We start from the raw sequence: 27,272 nt of genomic DNA, 5'->3' as shown, positions 1-27,272 counted from the left end.
CCACAACCCCAGTCCAAACCCAAACAGAACCCCCACACTCCGGTCAGATAGAAGCGATGTTCGCTCGCATGGAAGGAATGATGGAAAGGATGATGGAGCGCATGTTCACACCAGATGACACAGCTGGTGGCCACCATTCTCAACAGCAAGTCATGCAACTAAAGCTCCACCTAGTCGTCTGAATGCGAACGGCCTGCAGAACAGCAAGGCCATAGTCGAGCACCATCTGAAGACCCACCAGATCGATATCCTACTCGTAGCCGAAACCCACTTCTCCCCCAGATCCACTTTAATATCAGCGGATATGACCTCATCCATGCAGACCATCCTTCTGGCAGAGCACGCGGTGGAGCAGCCATCCTCATCAGGACGGTATTCAATACCTAGAGCTGCCCGCGTTTCAGCAAGACTGGGCACAATGTCCTGTCATCAGGATTGTCAGCCCGCAAGGAGATTTAGACATTGGAGCGGTCTACTTTCCCCCCAGATACCGCATAACAGCATCTCACCTCAGTGAGTTCTTCGAGCATTTTGGGCCCCGCTTCATAGCAGCTGGAGATTATAACGCCAAACATTCTTGGTGGGGATCGCGCGCCAACAACCCCAAAGGGAAAACTCTGTTGGGTACCTGCAACGCCACCGACTGGACTGCCACTCCACTGGCGAGCCCACTCACTGGCCAACGAATCCCCTCAAGACTCCAGACCTACTGGACTTTGCTGTGTCGAAAGGCATAGGGCATGCGAAGATCAGCTGCACAACAAATGCTGATCTCCTGTCAGACCACTGTGCAATAAACGTGCTAATCAACACGCCAGTCCTCAGGAAACCCCGCTCAGAAGGCTCACTGGAAAATATACCGACGCCGCCAAGTTCGCGTCCTGGATGCTCTCCACCGTCAATCCGAACCCCATCCTCAACACACCCAGGAACATTGATGAAGCTATCGGGAATCTCACCAGGCAGATGCAAAACGCTGCGGAATTCGCAAGCCCACCGCCACCAAAGACTGCGAGAACACCTAGCAGGGACCTCCACCTCTGGTCCCCGGAAATTGCGGCACTCGTGACTGAGAAGAGGCGTCTCAGGAGAGTTTGGTTCTTGACGCGCAATCCAAGAGACAAAACAGCGCTCAATCACGCCACAAAGGAGTTGAAGGACAAGATCTCCAGCCTACGCCAGGACTCCTTCCTCAGATTCCTCGAGGAACTCTCTCCCGGGGACCCAGACACAATCTGTGGAACGTCACCCGCCACATTAAAACGACCAGCCAAAAAGGTTTCCGCGTGCGCAAAGCAGATGGATCCTGGTGCCGTTCGGATGCTGAAAGAGCAGAAGCTTTCGCCGAACACCTTACAACGCCTTCTCTCCGTTCGACTGCTGCACTGCCGAAGAACATGCTGAAACAGCCCGGTTTCTCAATAGCCCAAGCTCTCCCGGTCCCCCGTTGGAACCAGTCGACCCTGAGGAAGTTGCGCAGAATTGCTCTACTGAAGAACAACAAATCTCCAGGCCTGGATCGTATAGATGCGGCGGCCCTAAAAATGCTCCCATTCCGCTGCACACAAATGCTGGCCAGCATTTACAACAGCTGCTTCCGGCTAGGGTACTTCCGGAAGAGTGGAAAAGAGCAGAGGTTATTGTCCTCCTCAAGCCTGGTAAGCCTGAAGCCAATCTCGCTCCTATCGTCCGATTAGTTTGCTGGCAATCCTCTCCAAAATACTCGAATAGAGTATTTTTGCGCAGAGTATTGCCAGTACTTGGATGAGGCTGGTTTGATCCCGATCACCAGTTTGGCTTCAGGCGCTCCCACGGAACACCAGAGCAATGCCACCGGCTAGTCGAACGGATCCTCGAGGCATTCGAGCAAAAGAAATACTGCTGCGCTGTAATGCTCGACGTGAAGCAGGCATTCGACAGAGTTTGGCATCCTGGACTCCTCCATAAACTCAAATCCTACCTCCCAAGCCCCCATTTTACCCTCCTCAAATCCTACACTGAGGGAAGAGCATTCCAAGTCAGATGCGGAAGTGCAATAAGCCTACCCAGACTGATCAGAGCTGGAGTTCCGCAAGGCAGTGTGCTCGGACCAATACTGTACACCCTTTACACCGCAGACCTTCCCATAATCCCCTCCAGGAACCTAACTATAGCGACTTATGCAGATGACACGGCTTTCCTCGCCTCCTCATCCGACCCACGAGAAGCCTCCGAAACAATCCAAAGGCAAATGGACGCGCTACATCCCTGGCTCAGCAGGTGGAACATCGTAGTGAACGCGGAAAAATCTACCCAAACAACATTTGCACTAAGGAGAGGAGACTGCCCACCGGTCACGCTAAACGGAGTCATCATTCCCAACGCACCCGCACCCAAGTACCTAGGACTTACCCTGGACCGCAGGCTCACTTGGCGTCCCCACATCGTCAGCAAACGCATACAGGCCGATGCGCGTCTGAGGCAGATGCATTGGCTTATTGGGAGAGGGTCCAAGCTAAGGCAGAACCACAAAATCCTGGTGTACAAGGCAATTCTCAAGCCCATCTGGACCTACGGGATACAGCTATGGGGCACGGCAAGCCACACGAATCGCCTGCGTATACAGCGGTTCCAGAATAGGTGCTTGAGAATTGCCTGTAATGCGCATCCCTACCACGAGAATGTCGCCATACATAGGGAACTTGGAATCCCACAAGTCGCTGATGAAATCTCCAGGCTCAGCGAGAGATACCTGAAAAAGGCTCGAAAACCACCCTAACCACCTCGCCACCAACCTGTTAGACAATAGCCAAACAAGCAGGACGTCTCATGAGGAGACACCCTCTCGATCTTCCACAACAATAGACAACACATATTAAAACCCGCCACAAATACATGTACAATAGTATCCCCTTAAGCTAATGTTTCCCCCCGCAAAACCATTTAATTATTGTCACTAGGACAGATTTTAAATAAATAAACGCACGCTAAAAAAAAAAAAAAAAAAAAAAAACTAAATGATGACGAGGTATTTAGCAAAGTGATAGAATTCTTTAAAGTCTTTATATCAAAATTATACGATAGGGACAATATCATATGCGTACTAAATTGATGACGAGGTATTTGGCAACTTGATATAATTCTTTAAAGTCTTTATATCAAAAATTATATGATAGGACAATATCATATGCGTCACTAAATTGATGACGAGGTGTTTGTTGGCTACAGGAAAAATCATTTATTTATCGAATCATCAAGCAAAGGATAAGCTTCAGTGGATCGCAGTATGGCAGCTGCTCAACCACTTACAACACCTTGCCTGTTACAAAAGTCGTTTACAATTGATTCTAGGCTTTGTCATTGTATTAAATAATGCTTTTATATGTAACTAGCGCGGCATCAGGTGATCGAAGATCCTCCTAATTTACTATGTTACAAATTACATTGGCATCACATCCATTGTCGTTTATAAAATAAATTATAAACTTTAAATGGTTTAGAAGCCATACAATGCAAATTGCCCCTTATTTATCATTGCAGTCCAGCACGGATACGACCTTAGAGGCGTTCAGGCATAATCCAACGGACGTAGCGTCATACCACTGTTCGCTCGAACAAGTATTGTTGCCATTGGTCCGTACCTGCGGTTCCTCTCGTACTACGCAGGAATGCTGTCGCAACAACGTTTTGTCATTAGTAGGGTAAAACTAACCTGTCTCACGACGGTCTAAACCCAGCTCACGTTCCCTTTGCATGGGTGAACAATCCAACGCTTGGTGAATTTTGCTTCACAATGATAGGAAGAGCCGACATCGAAGGATCAAAAAGCGACGTCGCTATGAACGCTTGGCCGCCACAAGCCAGTTATCCCTATGGTAACTTTCTGACACCTCTGTTAAAACTCTTTAAACCAAAGGATCGATAGGCCGAGCTTTTGCTGTCCCTGTGTGTACTGAACACCGAGATCAAGTCAGCATTTGCCCTTTTGCTCTATGTGTGGTTTCTGTCCGCACTGAGCTGGCTTGGGACACCTCCGTTATTATTTGAGAGATGTAACCGCCCCAGTCAAACTCCCTACCTTGGCAATGTCCTTGAATTGGATCATACCTGAGTAATTGGAGTTATACCAAATTTTCAAAATCAAAATACATAAATGCATCGTTTTATTAAAGAATTTGTTTGCGATTATATAACAAACTCGTGATACTTTGATCAAGAAGCTTGCATCAAAACCCCAATACCATAAGATATAATAAATATATCCGTATAATGGCTAGGAAATGATACACGTTCCATTTAATCAAGTAGTAAGGAAACAATAAGAGTAGTGGTATTTCATTGACGATACCAAACCGAGGTCTAATATCTCCCACTTATTCTACACCTCTTATGTCTCCTTACACTGCCAGATTAGAGTCAAGCTCAAAAGGGTCTTCTTTCCCCGCTAATTATTCCCAAGCCCGTTCCTTGGCTGTGGTTTCGCTAGATAGTAGATAGGGACAGTAGGAATCTCGTTAATCCATTCATGCGCTCACTAATTAGATGACGAGGCATTTGGCTACCTTAAGAGAGTCATAGTTACTCCCGCCGTTGACCCGCGCTTACTTGAATTTCTTCACTTTGACATTCAGAGCACTGGGCAGAAATCACATTGTGTCAACACCCGCTAGGGCCATCACAATGCTTTGTTTTAATTAGACAGTCGGATTCCCCAAGTCCGTGCCAGTTCTGAATTGATTGTTAATTGATAATCGTTATAATTGATAAGAACTAATTGGTTTAACCCAAATAGTATTCTTAAAAATTTTAGCAAGAAAGTTCCACAATTGGCTACGTAACTAAACTATCCGGGGAACAAGTAACTAACATAAATGCTAGAAACTCTATTTACCCAGAACGAGCACATAAACCATGTTATTGTTTCCCAATCAAGCCCGACTATCTCAATCTTCAGAGCCAATCCTTATCCCGAAGTTACGGATCTAATTTGCCGACTTCCCTTACCTACATTATTCTATCGACTAGAGACTCTTCACCTTGGAGACCAGCTGCGGATATTGGTACGGCCTGTTGAGAAGTTTGCGTGTCCCCACCATAAATTTTCAAGGTCCGAGGAGAAAATATCGACACAACAGTATATGTCATGCTCTTCTAGCCCATCTACCATATCTCTCTGCGAAAGACTTCCATGGTAGTACGGCTATAAAACAGAAAAGAAAACTCTTCCGATATCTCTCGACGGCTTCTTTATGGTCGTTCCTGTTGCCAGGATGAGCACGAGGCCCATATTTAATAACAAACGGATACTCAACAGGTTACGGAATTGGAACCGTATTCCCTTTCGTTCAAAATTATTCAAGTGTATTATATTCGCTTTGTTTATATAGTTAGGCATTTTTTGTTTTACTTGAAAATTTTCGGCTTTCGCCTTGAACTTAGGACCGACTAACTCGTGATCAACCACTGTTCACACGAAACCCTTCTCCACTTCAGTCCTCCAAGGTCTCATTCGATTATTTGCTACTACCACCAAGATCTGTACCAATGGCAGCTCCATGCAGGCTTACGCCAAACACTTCTACGCATACCATTGTACCTTCCTACTCACTAAAGTTTCAAAATTTATATCACAAGTAATATAAATCATCTACTTTAGCGGTAATGTATAGGTATACAACTTAAGCGCCATCCATTTTAAGGGCTAGTTGCTTCGGCAGGTGAGTTGTTACACACTCCTTAGCGGATTTCGACTTCCATGATCACCGTCCTGCTGTTTTAAGCACCAACGCCTTTCATGGTATCTGCATGAGTTGTTAATTTGGGCACCGTAACATTACGTTTGGTTCATCCCACAGCGCCAGTTCTGCTTACCAAAAGTGGCCCACTGGGCACATATATCATAACCTTGAACTTCATATCAAGAAAGTTAAGGTTCTTACCCATTTAAAGTTTGAGAATAGGTTAAGATCGTTTCGACCCTAAGGCCTCTAATCATTCGCTTTACCAGATAAGATTATTTTATATAATATTAAAATGCACCAGCTATCCTGAGGGAAACTTCGGAAGGAACCAGCTACTAGATGGTTCGATTGGTCTTTCGCCCCTATACTCAATTCTGACAATCGATTGCACGTCAGAACTGTTTCGGTCTTCCATCAGGGTTTCCCCTGACTTCAACCTGATCAAGTATAGTTCACCATCTTTCGGGTCACAGCATATATGCTCAAGGTACGTTCCAGTTAGAGGCATAAATAATATAAATATACATTATACATAACTATATAGAACGCCCCGGGATTGTGTTAATTAGCTATAAATAGCTAAAAAACTAATCCCATTATTAGTCAAGTTAATTACGCTATTAGGTTTACATCCCAATAACTTGCACATATGTTAGACTCCTTGGTCCGTGTTTCAAGACGGGTCCCGAAGGTATCCTGAATCTTTCGCATTGTTAATCATACAAGAGCATATAATAACACAAAAATCAATGATAATTATGCCATTATATAATTCCGAAAAATTAACGCTCTGTAATAATATAAATCTATCAGCACTTTATCAAATTAATAACATTTATTCTGTGTTAAAATGCAAGCAATTTAATTGGAATAAACTATAAGTTATATTTTATGATAAATTTGGGATATGCTAATAGATTACAATGTCCTTATATGGAAAAAATGCACATTATTCTTAATAATATTATTTAAATATTACAATTTAATGATGAATTTTCCATAACGGATATTCAGGTTCATCGGGCTTAACCTCTAGCAGTTTCACGTACTGTTTAACTCTCTATTCAGAGTTCTTTTCAACTTTCCCTCACGGTACTTGTTTACTATCGGTCTCATGGTTATATTTAGTTTTAGATGGAGTTTACCACCCACTTAGTGCTGCACTATCAAGCAACACGACTCTTTGGAAACATCATCTAGTAATCATTAACGTTATACGGGCCTGGCACCCTCTATGGGTAAATGGCCTCATTTAAGAAGGACTTAAATCATTAATTTCTCATACTAGAATATTGACGCTCCATACACTGCATCTCACATTTGCCATATAGACAAAGTGACTTAGTGCTGAACTGTTTCTTTTCGCTCGCCGCTACTAAGAAAATCCTTGTTAGTTTCTTTTCCTCCCCTACATTAATATGCTTAAATTCAGGGGGGTAGTCCCATATGAGTTGAGGTTGTATATATAACTATTTTTTGCCATAAATTCTTTATATATAAATGATAAAACAATCAATTAAATTCGTTAAAATAGTTCCAATAGTTCTTGTAAGCAAAGTTATTTTTTTATCCATTTAACGAACCAACGAAGAATAATAACAAAACCAAGATTTTTCTTTTTCCGAATCATTAATAAGAGGACAATTCTAGATGAAAAATATTTCAATTTTTATGCTAGACATTTCTCAGTAATTATGATTGAAAAAGAAAATATTTCTCTTCGTTTTTCACATTCAAATGTGAGATAATGTTTTTCATTTCTTTTTAATATTATGAATAAAATCATTATTTAATCCAATTAATATACCATATGCTTATAAAAATTTATAAAACAACTTAATTAGCATAGTCTTACAACCCTCAACCATATGTAGTCCAAGCAAGCACTATAAAATTAATTAAAGTACATAACAGCATGGACTGCGATATGCGTTCAAAATGTCGATGTTCATGTGTCCTGCAGTTCACACGATGACGCCACAGTTTGCTGCGTTCTTCATCGACCCATGAGCCGAGTGATCCACCGCTTAGAGTTTTATAATTCATTTTTATATAATATCAATATTGTTTTATTGAAAGAAATTAAAAAATACACCATTTTACTGGCATATATCAATTCCTTCAATAAATTTATTTTTATACCTAAAATAAATGTTGCGATATGTCTTAGTTTCATATAAGCATTATGTATCATAAAAATCTGGTTATGGTTTGCTATTTTGGGGTGACACATACTGCAAAATTTATATAAAACATTAACCTGATGGATGACAGGTACAAACATTGTATATTTTAGGTTGTTGCATTAGCCAACGTATGCTCATAACATAGATGAACAATACATATTCGCAACGCGTGTATATTATGGTCCATATACACACACACTTATTTTGAATACCACATTCAAAATTATTTTAATTTTAATTCGACTTCTACTTTCAAATTTTGTTCAGTTTCTTCGATTTCCATTTTCGAGAATTTGTTTTTATAGGAAACGCCATTGTTGTAGTAGGTTACTGCCACAAATACGCACAACAACATTAATAATGTTAAAGTCTTTTTATGAGGTTGCCCAAAGCCCCACATATTAAAATAAAAGCCATCTTCATTTTATTTTGACTTTAACTTTTGATTCCGTGGAATCATTTTGTAATATTTTTTATTTTGGTAAATTGTATTTATTTGTATTATAACAAATGTTTATTAACGATAAGGATATTATACAATAATGATCCTTCCGCAGGTTCACCTACGGAAACCTTGTTACGACTTTTACTTCCTCTAAATAATCAAGTTCGGTCAACTTTTGCGAAACAACCGTAACACGCAAGGCGTCACAGTGATCACGTCCGGAGACCTCACTAAATAATTCAATCGTAGTAGCGACGGGCGGTGTGTACAAAGGGCAGGGACGTAATCAATGCGAGTTAATGACTCACACTTACTGGGAATTCCAAGTTCATGTGAACAGTTTCAGTTCACAATCCCAAGCATGAAAGTGGTTCAGCGGTTTACCCGGACCTCTCGGTCTAGGAAATACACGTTGATACTTTCATTGTAGCGCGCGTGCAGCCCAGGACATCTAAGGGCATCACAGACCTGTTATTGCTCAATCTCATTATTGCTAGACGCAATTTGTCCATTTAAGAAGCTAGTGTCCTTATAATGGGACAAACCAACAGGTACGGCTCCACTTACATAAACACATTCAAACACAATAAACATTTTACTGCCACCATGAATGAAGGCTACATAAGCTTCAGCACCATAATCCTGAAGATATCTATTTAATATATTTGAGTCTCGTTCGTTATCGGAATTAACCAGACAAATCACTCCACGAACTAAGAACGGCCATGCACCACCACCCATAGATTCGAGAAAGAGCTATCAATCTGTCTTACACACTTATGTTCGGACCTGGTAAGTTTTCCCGTGTTGAGTCAAATTAAGCCGCAGGCTCCACTCCTGGTGGTGCCCTTCCGTCAATTCCTTTAAGTTTCAGCTTTGCAACCATACTTCCCCCGGAGCCCAAAAGCTTTGGTTTCCCGGGAAGCGACTGAGAGAGCCATAAAAGTAGCTACACCCAATTGCTAGCTGGCATCGTTTATGGTTAGAACTAGGGCGGTATCTGATCGCCTTCGAACCTCTAACTTTCGTTCTTGATTAATGAAAACATCTTTGGCAAATGCTTTCGCTTAAGTTAGTCTTACGACGGTCCAAGAATTTCACCTCTCGCGTCGTAATACTAATGCCCCCAAACTGCTTCTATTAATCATTACCTCTTGATCTGAAAACCAATGAAAGCAGAACAGAGGTCTTATTTCATTATCCCATGCACAGAATATTCAGGCATTTGAAGCCTGCTTTAAGCACTCTAATTTGTTCAAAGTAATAGTACCGGCCACAATAACACTCGTTTAAGAGCACTAGTGCAGGTTTTTAAATAGGAGGAACATATGAAAAAATACAAGTATTTAATCACATATAAGAACTCCACCGGTAATACGCTTACATACATAAAGGTATAGTACTAACCACAATTGTAAGTTGTACTACCCGTATGAAGCACAAGTTCAACTACGAACGTTTTAACCGCAACAACTTTAATATACGCTATTGGAGCTGGAATTACCGCGGCTGCTGGCACCAGACTTGCCCTCCAATTGGTCCTTGTTAAAGGATTTAAAGTGTACTCATTCCAATTACAGGGCCTCGGATATGAGTCCTGTATTGTTATTTTTCGTCACTACCTCCCCGAGCTGGGAGTGGGTAATTTACGCGCCTGCTGCCTTCCTTAGATGTGGTAGCCGTTTCTCAGGCTCCCTCTCCGGAATCGAACCCTGATTCCCCGTTACCCGTTGCAACCATGGTAGTCCTAGATACTACCATCAAAAGTTGATAGGGCAGACATTTGAAAGATCTGTCGTCGGTACAAGACCATACGATCTGCATGTTATCTAGAGTTCAACCAATATAACGATCTTGCGATCGCTTGGTTTTAGCCTAATAAAAGCACATGTCCCATAAGGTTCATGTTTTAATTGCATGTATTAGCTCTAGAATTACCACAGTTATCCAAGTAACTGTTAACGATCTAAGGAACCATAACTGATATAATGAGCCTTTTGCGGTTTCACTTTTAATTCGTGTGTACTTAGACATGCATGGCTTAATCTTTGAGACAAGCATATAACTACTGGCAGGATCAACCAGAATAATGTTTTTCCTTCATATTCCATTCATATATTTTGAATCGAAATAAGCAATATAATAGATATATAGATATATAGATTTTTCACTTATATAATTCCATGATTTTTATTATATTGAATAAAATTCAATATTTCGCCTTTGGGTAAAATTTTAAATATATAAGTAAAAAAATCCATTCGATTACGGCCATTTTTATATAGCATTCGTAATCCATATTTTCATTTTTAATTTATACTTGTTTTACCAATATAACAAGAATTTCATCTAATTATTGTAATATATATATTTCTATAATTTTATCTTTTTATACATACATATTTCATTATAAAATATCATTTTATTTCCAACATACATAATTATTGTATCCCACACATGTACAATTTTTGTTTAACCAATATAAATATTAAGTTAAATCATTTGCATTTTGAAGATAAATTTAAAATTTATCTCTTTTCATATATATCTCTGGTAATATATAACATAAAACCAAGCGCATATGATAATATTTCCACATTTAATATATAATTTTATATTTCTTTCATAAGAATCCATATTTGTATTATACCGTAACGATATAATAATCCAACTATACGGCAGGTAATAAATTAATATTTGCCTGCCTCCAAAATTAACGATAATATATGGAAACGATTTGTTATTCTATATATAATAGAAACTTGACTTTTGTTTCAACGATATTATCTATAAAGCGTATATTCCTATTATCCGCGGAGCCAAGTCCCGTGTTCTATAGAACTGAGAAACAAATTTGTACGGATAATAATATACTTTATTGTATGTAACCAATATAAACATAATCCGAAATAAATATTTCGAATAATGCGGGAGGTCGGCAACCACTGCCTACCTATAGTAGTTTTTGAACCCGCTGTCCTCAAAGCGGGTATTTTCAATTCCGTTTGCCACCCAACATACGGGCTATTCTCTTATATATTAAGAGATTATAGGAACATTTCATTTTTTTTCCATTATTCATATATAATATGATTATTTTTTCCCTTATACATATAATAATTAATCATTTTCATATGTATATTATTTAATTTACTCATATTATTGCCAAAATCATATGAATACATAAGTTTTGAACAATATGAGAGGTCGGCAACCACTGCCTACCTATAGTAGTTTTTGAACCCTCTGTCGTAATTCCGGTCGTTTACACTACTATACCCTCTCACTATAATGGCTTTTTCTATTATACTAAGAGAATGTGGGATATTTTCAGCATTTTTTCCCTTATACATATAATAATTAATAATTTTCATATGTATATTATTTAATTTACTCATATAATTGCCAAAATCATATGAATACATAAGTTTTGAACAATATGAGAGGTCGGCAACCACTGCCTACCTATAGTAGTTTTTGAACCCTCTGTCGTAATTCCGGTCGTTTACACTACTATACCCTCTCACTATAATGGCTTTTCTCTATAATACTAAGAGAATGTGGGAATATTTCAGCATTTTTTCCCCTATACATATAATAATTAATAATTTTCATATGTATATTATTTAATTTACTCATATAATTGCCAAAATCATATGAATACATAAGTTTTGAACAATATGAGAGGTCGGCAACCACTGCCTACCTATAGTAGTTTTTGAACCCTCTGTCGTAATTCCGGTCGTTTACACTACTATACCCTCTCACTATAATGGCTTTTCTCTATAATACTAAGAGAATGTGGGAATATTTTCAGCATTTTTTCCCCTATACATATAATAATTAATAATTTTCATATGTATATTATTTAATTTACTCATATAATTGCCAAAATCATATAAATACATAAGTTTTGAACAATATCAGAGGTCAGCAACGGTCTTTCCTCTATAATACTAAGATAATATGGGAATATTTTCAGCATTTTTTCCCTTATACATTTATACATATAATAATTAATCATTTTCATATGTATATTATTTAATTTACTCATATTATTGCCAAAATCATATAAATACATAAGTTTTGAACAATATCAGAGGTCAGCAACGGTCTTTCCTCTATAATACTAAGATAATGTGGGAATATTTCATCATTTTTTCCTTTATACATTTATACATATAATATTTAATCATTTTATATGTATATTATTTAATTTACTCATATAATTGCCAAAATCATATAAATACATAAGTTTTGAACAATATCAGAGGTCGGCAACGGTCTTTCCTCTATAATACTAAGATAATATGGGAATATTTCAGCATTTTTTCCCTTATACATATAATAATTAATCATTTTCATATGTATATTATTTAATTTACTCGTATAATTGCCAAAATCCTATGAAGACATAAGAGAATACAATATGAGAGGTCGGCGCAACCATAATATAGTAGTTGATGACGAGGTGTTTGGCAACTTGATACAATTCTTTAAAAAGTCTTTATATTAATTATATGATAGGGACAATATCATATGCGTCACTAAATTGATGACGAGGTGTTTGGCAACGTGACACAATCATTAAAGTCTTTATATTAATTATATGATAGAGACAATATCATATGCGTCACTAAATTGATGACGAGGTATTTGGCAACTTGATAGAATTCTTTAAAGTCTTTATATCAAAAATTATATGATAGGGACAATATCATATGCGTCACTAAATTGATGACGAGGTGTTTTGGCAACTTGACACAATTCATTAAAGTCTTTATATTAATTATATGATAGAGACAATATCATATGCGTCACTAAATTGATGACGAGGTATTTGGCAACTTGATATAATTCTTTAAAGTCTTTATATCAAATATTATATGATAGGGACAATATCATATGCGTCACTAAATTGATGACGAGGTGTTTGGCAACTTGACACATTCATTAAAGTCTTTATATTAATTATATGATAGGGACAATATCATATGCGTCACTAAATTGATGACGAGGTATTTGGCAACTTGATACAATTCTTTAAAGTTTTTATATCAAAAATTATATGATAGGGACAATATCATATGCGTCACTAAATTGATGACGAGGTGTTTGGCAACTTGACACAATTCATTAAAGTCTTTATATTAATTATATGATAGGGACAATATCATATGCGTCACTAAATTGATGACGAGGTATTTGGCAACTTGATACAATTCTTTAAAGTTTTTATATCAAAATTATATGATAGGGACAATATCATATGCGTCACTAAATTGATGACGAGGTGTTTGGCAACGTGACACAAATCATTAAAGTCTTTATATTAATTATATGATAGAGACAATATCATATGCGTCACTAAATTGATGACGAGGTATTTGGCAACTTGATAGAATTCTTTAAAGTCTTTATATCAAAAATTATATGATAGGGACAATATCATATGCGTCACTAAATTGATGACGAGGTGTTTGGCAACTTGACACAATTCATTAAAGTCTTTATATTAATTATATGATAGAGACAATATCATATGCGTCACTAAATTGATGACGAGGTGTTTGGCAACTTGACACAATTCATTAAAGTCTTTATATTAATTATATGATAGAGACAATATCATATGCGTCACTAAATTGATGACGAGGTATTTGGCAACTTGATACAATTCTTTAAAGTTTTATATCAAAAATTATATGATAGGGACAATATCATATGCGTCACTAAATTGATGACGAGGTGTTTGGCAACTTGACACAATTCATTAAAGTCTTTATATTAATTATATGATAGGGACAATATCATATGCGTCACTAAATTGATGACGAGGTGTTTGGCAACTTGACACAATTCATTAAAGTCTTTATATTAATTATATGATAGGGACAATATCATATGCGTCACTAAATTGATGACGAGGTATTTGGCAACGTGATAGAATTCTTTAAAGTCTTTATATCAAAAATTATACGATAGGGACAATATCATATGCGTCACTAAATTGATGACGAGGTATTTGGCAACTTGATATAATTCTTTAAAGTCTTTATATCAAAAATTATATGATAGGGACAATATCATATGCGTCACTAAATTGATGACGAGGTGTTTGTTTGGCTACAGGAAAAATCATTTATTTATCGAATCATCAAGCAAAGGATAAGCTTCAGTGGATCGCAGTATGGCAGCTGCTCAACCACTTACAACACCTTGCCTGTTACAAAAGTCGTTTACAATTGATTCTAGGCTTTGTCATTGTATTAAATAATGCTTTTATATGTAACTAGCGCGGCATCAGGTGATCGAAGATCCTCCTAATTTACTATGTTACAAATTACATTGGCATCACATCCATTGTCGTTTATAAAATAAATTATAAACTTTAAATGGTTTAGAAGCCATACAATGCAAATTGCCCCTTATTTATCATTGCAGTCCAGCACGGATACGACCTTAGAGGCGTTCAGGCATAATCCAACGGACGTAGCGTCATACCACTGTTCGCTCGAACAAGTATTGTGCCATTGGTCCGTACCTGCGGTTCCTCTCGTACTACGCAGGAATGCTGTCGCAACAACGTTTTGTCATTAGTAGGGTAAAACTAACCTGTCTCACGACGGTCTAAACCCAGCTCACGTTCCCTTGCATGGGTGAACAATCCAACGCTTGGTGAATTTTGCTTCACAATGATAGGAAGAGCCGACATCGAAGGATCAAAAAGCGACGTCGCTATGAACGCTTGGCCGCCACAAGCCAGTTATCCCTATGGTAACTTTTCTGACACCTCTTGTTAAAAACTCTTTAAACCAAAAGGATCGATAGGCCGAGCTTTTGCTGTCCCTGTGTGTACTGAACACCGAGATCAAGTCAGCATTTGCCCTTTTGCTCTATGTGTGGTTTCTGTCCGCACTGAGCTGGCCTTGGGACACCTCCGTTATTATTTGAGAGATGTACCGCCCCAGTCAAACTCCCTACCTGGCAATGTCCTTGAATTGGATCATACCTGAGTAATTGGAGTTATACCAAATTTTCAAATCAAAAATACATAAATGCATCGTTTTATTAAAGAATTTGTTTGCGATTATATAACAAACTCGTGATACTTTGATCAAGAAGCTTGCATCAAAACCCAATACCATAAGATATAATAAATATATCCGTATAATGGCTAGGAAATGATACACGTTCCATTTAATCAAGTAAGTAAGGAAACAATAAGAGTAGTGGTATTTCATTGACGATACCAAACCGAGGTCTAATATCTCCCACTTATTCTACACCTCTTATGTCTCCTTACACTGCCAGATTAGAGTCAAGCTCAAAAGGGTCTTCTTTCCCCGCTAATTATTCCAAGCCCGTTCCCTTGGCTGTGGTTTCGCTAGATAGTAGATAGGGACAGTAGGAATCTCGTTAATCCATTCATGCGCGTCACTAATTAGATGACGAGGCATTTGGCTACCTTAAGAGAGTCATAGTTACTCCCGCCGTTGACCCCGCGCTTACTTGAATTTCTTCACTTTGACATTCAGAGCACTGGGCAGAAATCACATTGTGTCAACACCCGCTAGGGCCATCACAATGCTTTGTTTTAATTAGACAGTCGGATTCCCCAAGTCCGTGCCAGTTCTGAATTGATTGTTAATTGATAATCGTTATAATTGATAAGAACTAATTGGTTTAACCCAAATAGTATTCTTAAAATTTTAGCAAGAAAGTTCCACAATTGGCTACGTAACTAAACTATCCGGGGAACAAGTAACTAACATAAATGCTAGAAACTCTATTTACCCAGAACGAGCACATAAACCATGTTATTGTTTCCCAATCAAGCCCGACTATCTCAATCTTCAGAGCCAATCCTTATCCCGAAGTTACGGATCTAATTTGCCGACTTCCCTTACCTACATTATTCTATCGACTAGAGACTCTTCACCTTGGAGACCAGCTGCGGATATTGGTACGGCCTGTTGAGAAGTTTGCGTGTCCCCACCATAAATTTTCAAGGTCCGAGGAGAAAATATCGACACAACAGTATATGTCATGCTCTTCTAGCCCATCTACCATATCTCTCTGCGAAAGACTTCCATGGTAGTACGGCTATAAAACAGAAAAGAAAACTCTTCCGATATCTCTCGACGGCTTCTTTATGGTCGTTCCTGTTGCCAGGATGAGCACGAGGCCCATATTTAATAACAAACGGATACTCAACAGGTTACGGAATTGGAACCGTATTCCCTTTCGTTCAAAATTATTCAAGTGTATTATATTCGCTTTGTTTATATAGTTAGGCATTTTTGTTTTACTTGAAAATTTTCGGCTTTCGCCTTGAACTTAGGACCGACTAACTCGTGATCAACCACTGTTCACACGAAACCCTTCTCCACTTCAGTCCTCCAAGGTCTCATTCGATTATTTGCTACTACCACCAAGATCTGTACCAATGGCAGCTCCATGCAGGCTTACGCCAAACACTTCTACGCATACCATTGTACTTCCTACTCACTAAAGTTTCAAATTTATATCACAAGTAATATAAATCATCTACTTTAGCGGTAATGTATAGGTATACAACTTAAGCGCCATCCATTTTAAGGGCTAGTTGCTTCGGCAGGTGAGTTGTTACACACTCCTTAGCGGATTTCGACTTCCATGATCACCGTCCTGCTGTTTTAAGCAACCAACGCCTTTCATGGTATCTGCATGAGTTGTTAATTTGGGCACCGTAACATTACGTTTGGTTCATCCCACAGCGCCAGTTCTGCTTACCAAAAGTGGCCCACTGGGCACATTATATCATAACCTTGAACTTCATATCAAGAAGTTAAGGTTCTTACCCATTTAAAGTTTGAGAATAGGTTAAGATCGTTTCGACCCTAAGGCCTCTAATCATTCGCTTTACCAGATAAGATTATTTTATATAATATTAAAATGCACCAGCTATCCTGAGGGAAACTTCGGAAGGAACCAGCTACTAGATGGTTCGATTGGTCTTTCGCCCCTATACTCATTCTGACAATCGATTTGCACGTCAGAACTGTTTCGGTCTTCCATCAGGGTTTCCCCTGACTTCAACTGATCAAGTATAGTTTCACCATCTTTCGGGTCACAGCATATATGCTCAAGGTACGTTCCAGTTAGAGGCATAAATAATATAAATATACATTATACATAACTATATAGAACGCCCCGGGATTGTGTTATTAGCTATAAATAGCTAAAAACTAATCCCATTATTAGTCAAGTTAATTACGCTATTAGGTTTACATCCCAATAACTTGCACATATGTTAGACTCCTTGGTCCGTGTTTCAAGACGGGTCCCGAAGGTATCCTGAATCTTTCGCATTGTTAATCATACAAGAGCATATAATAAACACAAAAATCAATGATAATTATGCCATTATATAATTCCGAAAAATTACGCTCTGTAATAATATAAATCTATCAGCACTTTATCAAATTAATAACATTTATTCTGTGTTAAAATGCAAGCAATTTAATTGGAATAAACTATAAGTTATATTTTATGATAAATTTGGGATATGCTAATAGATTACAATGTCCTTATATGGAAAAAATGCACATTATTCTTATAATATTATTTAATATTACAATTTTAATGATGAATTTTCCATAACGGATATTCAGGTTCATCGGGCTTAACCTCTAAGCAGTTTCACGTACTGTTTAACTCTCTATTCAGAGTTCTTTTTCAACTTTCCCTCACGGTACTTGTTTACTATCGGTTCTCATGGTTATATTTAGTTTTAGATGGAGTTTACCACCCACTTAGTGCTGCACTATCAAGCAACACGACTCTTTGGAAACATCATCTAGTAATCATTAACGTTATACGGGCCTGGCACCCTCTATGGGTAAATGGCCTCATTTAAGAAGGACTTAAATCATTAATTTCTCATACTAGAATATTGACGCTCCATACACTGCATCTCACATTTGCCATATAGACAAAGTGACTTAGTGCTGAACTGTTTTCTTTTCGCTCGCCGCTACTAAGAAATCCTTGTTAGTTTCTTTTCCTCCCCTAATTAATATGCTTAAATTCAGGGGGTAGTCCCATATGAGTTGAGGTTGTATATATAACTATTTTTTGCCATAAATTCTTTATATATAAATGATAAAACAATCAATTAAATTCGTTATAAATAGTTCCAATAGTTCTTGTAAGCAAAGTTATTTTTTATCCATTTAACGAACCAACGAAGAATAATAACAAAACCAAGATTTTTCTTTTTCCGAATCATTAATAAGAGACAATTCTAGATGAAAAATATTTCAATTTTTTATGCTAGACATTTCTCAGTATTATTTGATTGAAAAAGAAATATTTCTCTTCGTTTTTCACATTCAAATGTGAGATATGTTTTTCATTTCTTTTTTAATATTATGATAAAATCATTATTTAATCCAATAATATACCATATGCTTATAAAAAATTTATAAACAACTTAATTAGCATAGTCTTACAACCCTCAACCATATGTAGTCCAAGCAGCACTATAAAATTAATTAAAGTACATACAGCATGACTGCGATATGCGTTCAAAATGTCGATGTTCATGTGTCCTGCAGTTCACACGATGACGCACAGTTTGCTGCGTTCTTCATCGACCCATGAGCCGAGTGATCCACCGCTTAGAGTTTATAATTCATTTTTAATATATCAATATTGTTTTTATTGAAAGAAATTAAAAATACACCATTTTACTGGCATATATCAATTCCTTCAATAAATTTATTTTTATACCTAAAAATAAATGTTGCGATATGTCTTAGTTTCATATAAGCATTATGTATCATAAAATCTGGTTTATGGTTTGCTATTTTGGGTGACACATACTGCAAAATTTATATAAACATTAACCTGATGGATGACAGGTACAAACATTGTATATTTTAGGTTGTTGCATTAGCCAACGTATGCTCATACTAGATGAACATACATATTCGCACGCGTGTATATTATGGTCCATATACACACACTTATTTTGAATACCACATTCAAAATTATTTTAATTTTAATTCGACTTCTACTTTCAAATTTTGTTCAGTTTCTTCGATTTCCATTTTCGAGAATTTGTTTTTATAGGAAACGCCATTGTTGTAGTAGGTACTGCCACAAATACGCACAACAACATTAATAATGTTAAAGTCTTTTTATGAGGTTGCCAAGCCCCACATATAAATAAAAGCCATCTTCATTTTATTTTGACTTTAACTTTTGATTCCGTGGAATCATTTTGTAATATTTTTATTTTGGTAAATTGTATTTATTTGTATTATAACAAATGTTTATTAACGATAAGGATATTATACAATAATGATCCTTCCGCAGGTTCACCTACGGAAACCTTGTTACGACTTTTACTTCCTCTAAATAATCAAGTTCGGGTCAACTTTTGCGAAACAACCGTAACACGCAAGGCGTCACAGTGATCACGTCCGGAGACCTCCACTAAATAATTCAATCGGTAGTAGCGACGGGCGGTGTGTACAAAGGGCAGGGACGTAATCATGCGAGTTTAATGACTCACACTTACTGGGAATTCCAAGTTCATGTGAACAGTTTCAGTTCACAATCCCAAGCATGAAAGTGGTTCAGCGGTTTACCGGACCTCTCGGTCTAGGGAAATACCACGTTGATACTTTCATTGTAGCGCGCGTGCAGCCCAGGACATCTAAGGGCATCACAGACCTGTTATTGCTCAATCTCATTATTGCTAGACGCAATTTGTCCATTTAAGAAGCTAGTGTCCTTATAATGGGACAAACCAACAGGTACGGCTCCACTTACATAAACACATTCAAACACAATAAACATTTTACTGCCACCATGAATGAAGGCTACATAAGCTTCAGCACCATAATCCTGAAGATATCTATTTAATATATTTGAGTCTCGTTCGTTATCGGAATTAACCAGACAAATCACTCCACGAACTAAGAACGGCCATGCACCACCACCCATAGATTCGAGAAAGAGCTATCAATCTGTCTTACACACTTATGTTCGGACCTGGTAAGTTTTCCCGTGTTGAGTCAAATTAAGCCGCAGGCTCCACTCCTGGTGGTGCCCTTCCGTCAATTCCTTTAAGTTTCAGCTTTGCAACCATACTTCCCCCGGAGCCCAAAAGCTTTGGTTTCCCGGGAAGCGACTGAGAGAGCCATAAAAGTAGCTACACCCAATTGCTAGCTGGCATCGTTTATGGTTAGAACTAGGGCGGTATCTGATCGCCTTCGAACCTCTAACTTTCGTTCTTGATTAATGAAAACATCTTTGGCAAATGCTTTCGCTTAAGTTAGTCTTACGACGGTCCAAGAATTTCACCTCTCGCGTCGTAATACTAATGCCCCCAAACTGCTTCTATTAATCATTACCTCTTGATCTGAAAACCAATGAAAGCAGAACAGAGGTCTTATTTCATTATCCCATGCACAGAATATTCAGGCATTTGAAGCCTGCTTTAAGCACTCTAATTTGTTCAAAGTAATAGTACCGGCCCACAATAACACTCGTTTAAGAGCACTAGTGCAGGTTTTTAAATAGGAGGAACATATGAAAAAATACAAGTATTTAATCACATATAAGAACTCCACCGGTAATACGCTTACATACATAAAGGTATAGTACTAACCACAATTGTAAGTTGTACTACCCGTATGAAGCACAAGTTCAACTACGAACGTTTTAACCGCAACAACTTTAATATACGCTATTGGAGCTGGAATTACCGCGGCTGCTGGCACCAGACTTGCCCTCCAATTGGTCCTTGTTAAAGGATTTAAAGTGTACTCATTCCAATTACAGGGCCTCGGATATGAGTCCTGTATTGTTATTTTTCGTCACTACCTCCCCGAGCTGGGAGTGGGTAATTTACGCGCCTGCTGCCTTCCTTAGATGTGGTAGCCGTTTCTCAGGCTCCCTCTCCGGAATCGAACCCTGATTCCCCGTTACCCGTTGCAACCATGGTAGTCCTAGATACTACCATCAAAAGTTGATAGGGCAGACATTTGAAAGATCTGTCGTCGGTACAAGACCATACGATCTGCATGTTATCTAGAGTTCAACCAATATAACGATCTTGCGATCGCTTGGTTTTAGCCTAATAAAAGCACATGTCCCATAAGGTTCATGTTTTAATTGCATGTATTAGCTCTAGAATTACCACAGTTATCCAAGTAACTGTTAACGATCTAAGGAACCATAACTGATATAATGAGCCTTTTGCGGTTTCACTTTTAATTCGTGTGTACTTAGACATGCATGGCTTAATCTTTGAGACAAGCATATAACTACTGGCAGGATCAACCAGAATAATGTTTTTCCTTCATATTCCATTCATATATTTTGAATCGAAATAAGCAATATAATAGATATATAGATATATAGATTTTTCACTTTATATAATTCCATGATTTTTATTATATTGAATAAAATTCAATATTTCGCCTTTGGGTAAAATTTTAAATATATAAGTAAAAAAATCCATTCGATTACGGCCATTTTTATATAGCATTCGTAATCCATATTTTCATTTTTAATTTATACTTGTTTTACCAATATAACAAGAATTTCATCTAATTATTGTAATATATATATTTCTATAATTTTATCTTTTTATACATACATATTTCATTATAAAATATCATTTTATTTCCAACATACATAATTATTGTATCCACACATGTACAATTTTTGTTTAACCAATATAAATATTAAGTTAAATCATTTGCATTTTGAAGATAAATTTAAAATTTATCTCTTTTCATATATATCTCTGGTAATATATAACATAAAACCAAGCGCATATGATAATATTTCCACATTTAATATATAATTTTATATTTCTTTCATAAGAATCCATATTTGTATTATACCGTAACGATATAATAATCCAACTATACGGCAGGTAATAAATTAATATTTGCCTGCCTCCAAAAATTAACGATAATATATGGAAACGATTTGTTATTCTATATATAATAGAAACTTGACTTTTGTTTCAACGATATTATCTATAAAGCGTATATTCCTATTATCCGCGGAGCCAAGTCCCGTGTTCTATAGAACTGAGAAACAAATTTGTACGGATAATAATATACTTTATTGTATGTAACCAATATAAACATAATCCGAAATAAATATTTCGAATAATGCGGGAGGTCGGCAACCACTGCCTACCTATAGTAGTTTTTGAACCCGCTGTCCTCAAAGCGGGTATTTTCAATTCCGTTTGCCACCCAACATACGGGCTATTCTCTTATATATTAAGAGATTATAGGAACATTTCATTTTTTTTCCATTATTCATATATAATATGATTATTTTTTCCCTTATACATATAATAATTAATCATTTTCATATGTATATTATTTAATTTACTCATATTATTGCCAAAATCATATGAATACATAAGTTTTGAACAATATGAGAGGTCGGCAACCACTGCCTACCTATAGTAGTTTTTGAACCCTCTGTCGTAATTCCGGTCGTTTACACTACTATACCCTCTCACTATAATGGCTTTTCTCTATAATACTAAGAGAATGTGGGATATTTTCAGCATTTTTTCCCTTATACATATAATAATTAATCATTTTCATATGTATATTATTTAATTTACTCATATTATTGCCAAAATCATATGAATACATAAGTTTTGAACAATATGAGAGGTCGGCAACCACTGCCTACCTATAGTAGTTTTTGAACCCTCTGTCGTAATTCCGGTCGTTTACACTACTATACCCTCTCACTATAATGGCTTTTCTCTATAATACTAAGAGAATGTGGGATATTTTCAGCATTTTTTCCCTTATACATATAATAATTAATCATTTTCATATGTATATTATTTAATTTACTCATATTATTGCCAAAATCATATGAATACATAAGTTTTGAACAATATGAGAGGTCGGCAACCACTGCCTACCTATAGTAGTTTTTGAACCCTCTGTCGTAATTCCGGTCGTTTACACTACTATACCCTCTCACTATAATGGCTTTTCTCTATAATACTAAGAGAATGTGGGATATTTTCAGAATTTTTTCCCTTATACATATAATAATTAATCATTTTCATATGTATATTATTTAATTTACTCATATTATTGCCAAAATCATATGAATACATAAGTTTTGAACAATATGAGAGGTCGGCAACCACTGCCTACCTATAGTAGTTTTTGAACCCTCTGTCGTAATTCCGGTCGTTTACACTACTATACCCTCTCACTATAATGGCTTTTCTCTATATACTAAGAGAATGTGGGATATTTTCAGCATTTTTTCCCTTATACATATAATAATTAATAATTTTCATATATATTATTTAATTTACTCATATAATTGCCAAAATCATATGAATACATAAGTTTTGAACAATATGAGAGGTCGGCAACCACTGCCTACCTATAGTAGTTTTTGAACCCTCTGTCGTAATTCCGGTCGTTTACACTACTATACCCTCTCACTATAATGGCTTTTCTCTATAATACTAAGAGAATGTGGGAATATTTCAGCATTTTTTCCCCTATACATATAATAATTAATAATTTTCATATGTAAGAAACGGCAACCACTGCCTTATCACTATAATGGCTTTTCTCTATAATACTAAGAGAATGTGGGAATATTTCAGCATTTTTTCCCCTATACATATAATAATTAATTTTCATATGTTATAATGCCAAAATCATATAAATACATAAGTTTTGAACAATATCAGAGGTCAGCAACGGTCTTTCCTCTATAATACTAAGATAATATGGGAATATTTTCAGCATTTTTTCCCTTATACATTTATACATATAATAATTAATCATTTTCATATGTATATTATTTAATTTACTCATATTATTGCCAAAATCATATAAATACATAAGTTTTGAACAATATCAGAGGTCAGCAACGGTCTTTCCTCTATAATACTAAGATAATGTGGGAATATTTCATCATTTTTTCCTTTATACATTTATACATATAATATTTAATCATTTTATATGTATATTATTTAATTTACTCATATAATTGCCAAAATCATATAAATACATAAGTTTTGAACAATATCAGAGGTCGGCAACGGTCTTTCCTCTATAATACTAAGATAATATGGGAATATTTCAGCATTTTTTCCCTTATACATATAATAATTAATCATTTTCATATGTATATTATTTAATTTACTCGTATAATTGCCAAAATCCTATGAAGACATAAGAGAATACAATATGAGAGGTCGGCGCAACCATAATATAGTAGTTGATGACGAGGTGTTTGGCAACTTGATACAATTCTTTAAAAAGTCTTTATATTAATTATATGATAGGGACAATATCATATGCGTCACTAAATTGATGACGAGGTGTTTGGCAACGTGACACAAATCATTAAAGTCTTTATATTAATTATATGATAGAGACAATATCATATGCGTCACTAAATTGATGACGAGGTATTTGGCAACTTGATAGAATTCTTTAAAGTCTTTATATCAAAAATTATATGATAGGGACAATATCATATGCGTCACTAAATTGATGACGAGGTGTTTGGCAACTTGACACAATTCATTAAAGTCTTTATATTAATTATATGATAGAGACAATATCATATGCGTCACTAAATTGATGACGAGGTATTTGGCAACTTGATATAATTCTTTAAAGTCTTTATATCAAAATTGATATTACATATCACAAGGCGTATATTACCACTAAATTCGACGGGTATTTGGCAACTTGTACAATTCTTTAAAGTCTTTATATAATTATATGATAGGGACAATATCATATGCGTCACTAAATTGATGACGAGGTGTTTGGCAACTTGATCATTCTTTATCATATGATAGGGACAATATCATATGCGTCACTAAATTGATGACGAGGTGGCAACTTGATTCATTAAAGTCTTTATATTAAATTATATGATAGGGACAATATCATATGCGTCACTAAATTGATGACGAGGTTTTGGCAACTTGAACAATTCTTTAAATTTATATCAAAAAATTATATGATAGGGACAATATCATATGCGTCACTAAATTGATGACGAGGTGTTTGGCAACTTGACACAATTCATTAAAGTCTTTATATTAATTATATGATAGGACAATATCATATGCGTCACTAAATTGATGACGAGGTATTTGGCAACTGATAGAATTCTTTAAAGTCTTTATATCAAAAATTATATGATAGGGACAATATCATATGCGTCACTAAATTGATGACGAGGTTTGGCAACTTATGGCAACTATGACTATATATTCTTTAAAGTCTTTATATCAAAAATTATATGATAGGGACAATACATATGCGTCACTAAATTGATGACGAGGTGTTTGTTTGGCTACAGGAAAAATCATTTATTTATCGAATCATCAAGCAAAGGATAAGCTTCAGTGGATCGCAGTATGGCAGCTGCTCAACCACTTACAACACCTTGCCTGTTACAAAAGTCGTTTACAATTGATTCTAGGCTTTGTCATTGTATTAAATAATGCTTTTATATGTAACTAGCGCGGCATCAGGTGATCGAAGATCCTCCTAATTTACTATGTTACAAATTACATTGGCATCACATCCATTGTCGTTTATAAAATAAATTATAAACTTTAAATGGTTTAGAAGCCATACAATGCAAATTGCCCCTTATTTATCATTGCAGTCCAGCACGGATACGACCTTAGAGGCGTTCAGGCATAATCCAACGGACGTAGCGTCATACCACTGTTCGCTCGAACAAGTATTGTGCCATTGGTCCGTACCTGCGGTTCCTCTCGTACTACGCAGGAATGCTGTCGCAACAACGTTTTGTCATTAGTAGGGTAAAACTAACCTGTCTCACGACGGTCTAAACCCAGCTCACGTTCCCTTGCATGGGTGAACAATCCAACGCTTGGTGAATTTTGCTTCACAATGATAGGAAGAGCCGACATCGAAGGATCAAAAAGCGACGTCGCTATGAACGCTTGGCCGCCACAAGCCAGTTATCCCTATGGTAACTTTTCTGACACCTCTTGTTAAAAACTCTTTAAACCAAAAGGATCGATAGGCCGAGCTTTTGCTGTCCCTGTGTGTACTGAACACCGAGATCAAGTCAGCATTTGCCCTTTTGCTCTATGTGTGGTTTCTGTCCGCACTGAGCTGGCCTTGGGACACCTCCGTTATTATTTGAGAGATGTACCGCCCCAGTCAAACTCCCTACCTGGCAATGTCCTTGAATTGGATCATACCTGAGTAATTGGAGTTATACCAAATTTTCAAATCAAAAATACATAAATGCATCGTTTTATTAAAGAATTTGTTTGCGATTATATAACAAACTCGTGATACTTTGATCAAGAAGCTTGCATCAAAACCCAATACCATAAGATATAATAAATATATCCGTATAATGGCTAGGAAATGATACACGTTCCATTTAATCAAGTAAGTAAGGAAACAATAAGAGTAGTGGTATTTCATTGACGATACCAAACCGAGGTCTAATATCTCCCACTTATTCTACACCTCTTATGTCTCCTTACACTGCCAGATTAGAGTCAAGCTCAAAAGGGTCTTCTTTCCCCGCTAATTATTCCAAGCCCGTTCCCTTGGCTGTGGTTTCGCTAGATAGTAGATAGGGACAACGACGACTTTTCAGATCTCTCCGAACTTGTTTTACGTGGCGTGTTCCACACTGAAGGGATTACAACCACGACACCCTGAACACCCACAAGTGGTGCATGTATCAACATGGTGTATGTGTCTGGATACGCCAGACAAGCGTCCCGGACTAGAAGCTATAGCTATGTACATAGCGACCACCCCGGTAGCAATTCGAGTACTTGCTTGCCGGGCAAGCACTCCCCCTTGCTGAGGAGCGAGATCTACCCTAAAA

At 36.8% G+C, this 27,272-nt stretch overlaps 4 non-coding genes and 2 pseudogenes across 4 annotated transcripts; all 6 read right to left on the bottom strand.

The window, feature by feature from the left end:
- Positions 1-3,224: 3,224 nt before the first annotated feature.
- On the bottom strand, positions 3,225-7,180 carry LOC117149864. The gene has a single exon (XR_004460576.1). It is a non-coding gene; the product is annotated as a large subunit ribosomal RNA (ribosomal RNA).
- Positions 7,181-7,574: 394 nt separating this feature from the next.
- On the bottom strand, positions 7,575-7,755 carry LOC117149845 (annotated as a pseudogene).
- Positions 7,756-8,446: 691 nt separating this feature from the next.
- LOC117149853 lies at positions 8,447-10,439 on the bottom strand. Its single transcript, XR_004460566.1, has one exon. It is a non-coding gene; the product is annotated as a small subunit ribosomal RNA (ribosomal RNA).
- A 4,061-nt stretch (positions 10,440-14,500) lies between these two features.
- LOC117149863 lies at positions 14,501-18,454 on the bottom strand. Its single transcript, XR_004460575.1, has one exon. It is a non-coding gene; the product is annotated as a large subunit ribosomal RNA (ribosomal RNA).
- A 392-nt stretch (positions 18,455-18,846) lies between these two features.
- On the bottom strand, positions 18,847-19,023 carry LOC117149844 (annotated as a pseudogene).
- Positions 19,024-19,698: 675 nt separating this feature from the next.
- Positions 19,699-21,696, bottom strand: LOC117149854. Its single transcript, XR_004460567.1, has one exon. It is a non-coding gene; the product is annotated as a small subunit ribosomal RNA (ribosomal RNA).
- Positions 21,697-27,272: the final 5,576 nt, after the last annotated feature.

This window comes from Drosophila mauritiana, unplaced genomic scaffold (genome assembly GCF_004382145.1).
Source record: "Drosophila mauritiana strain mau12 unplaced genomic scaffold, ASM438214v1 U_39, whole genome shotgun sequence".
In the NCBI taxonomy this organism is placed as follows: domain Eukaryota; kingdom Metazoa; phylum Arthropoda; class Insecta; order Diptera; family Drosophilidae; genus Drosophila; species Drosophila mauritiana.
Note: the sequence above shows the minus strand (reverse complement) of the source record. Positions and strands in the feature narration are given on the sequence as shown.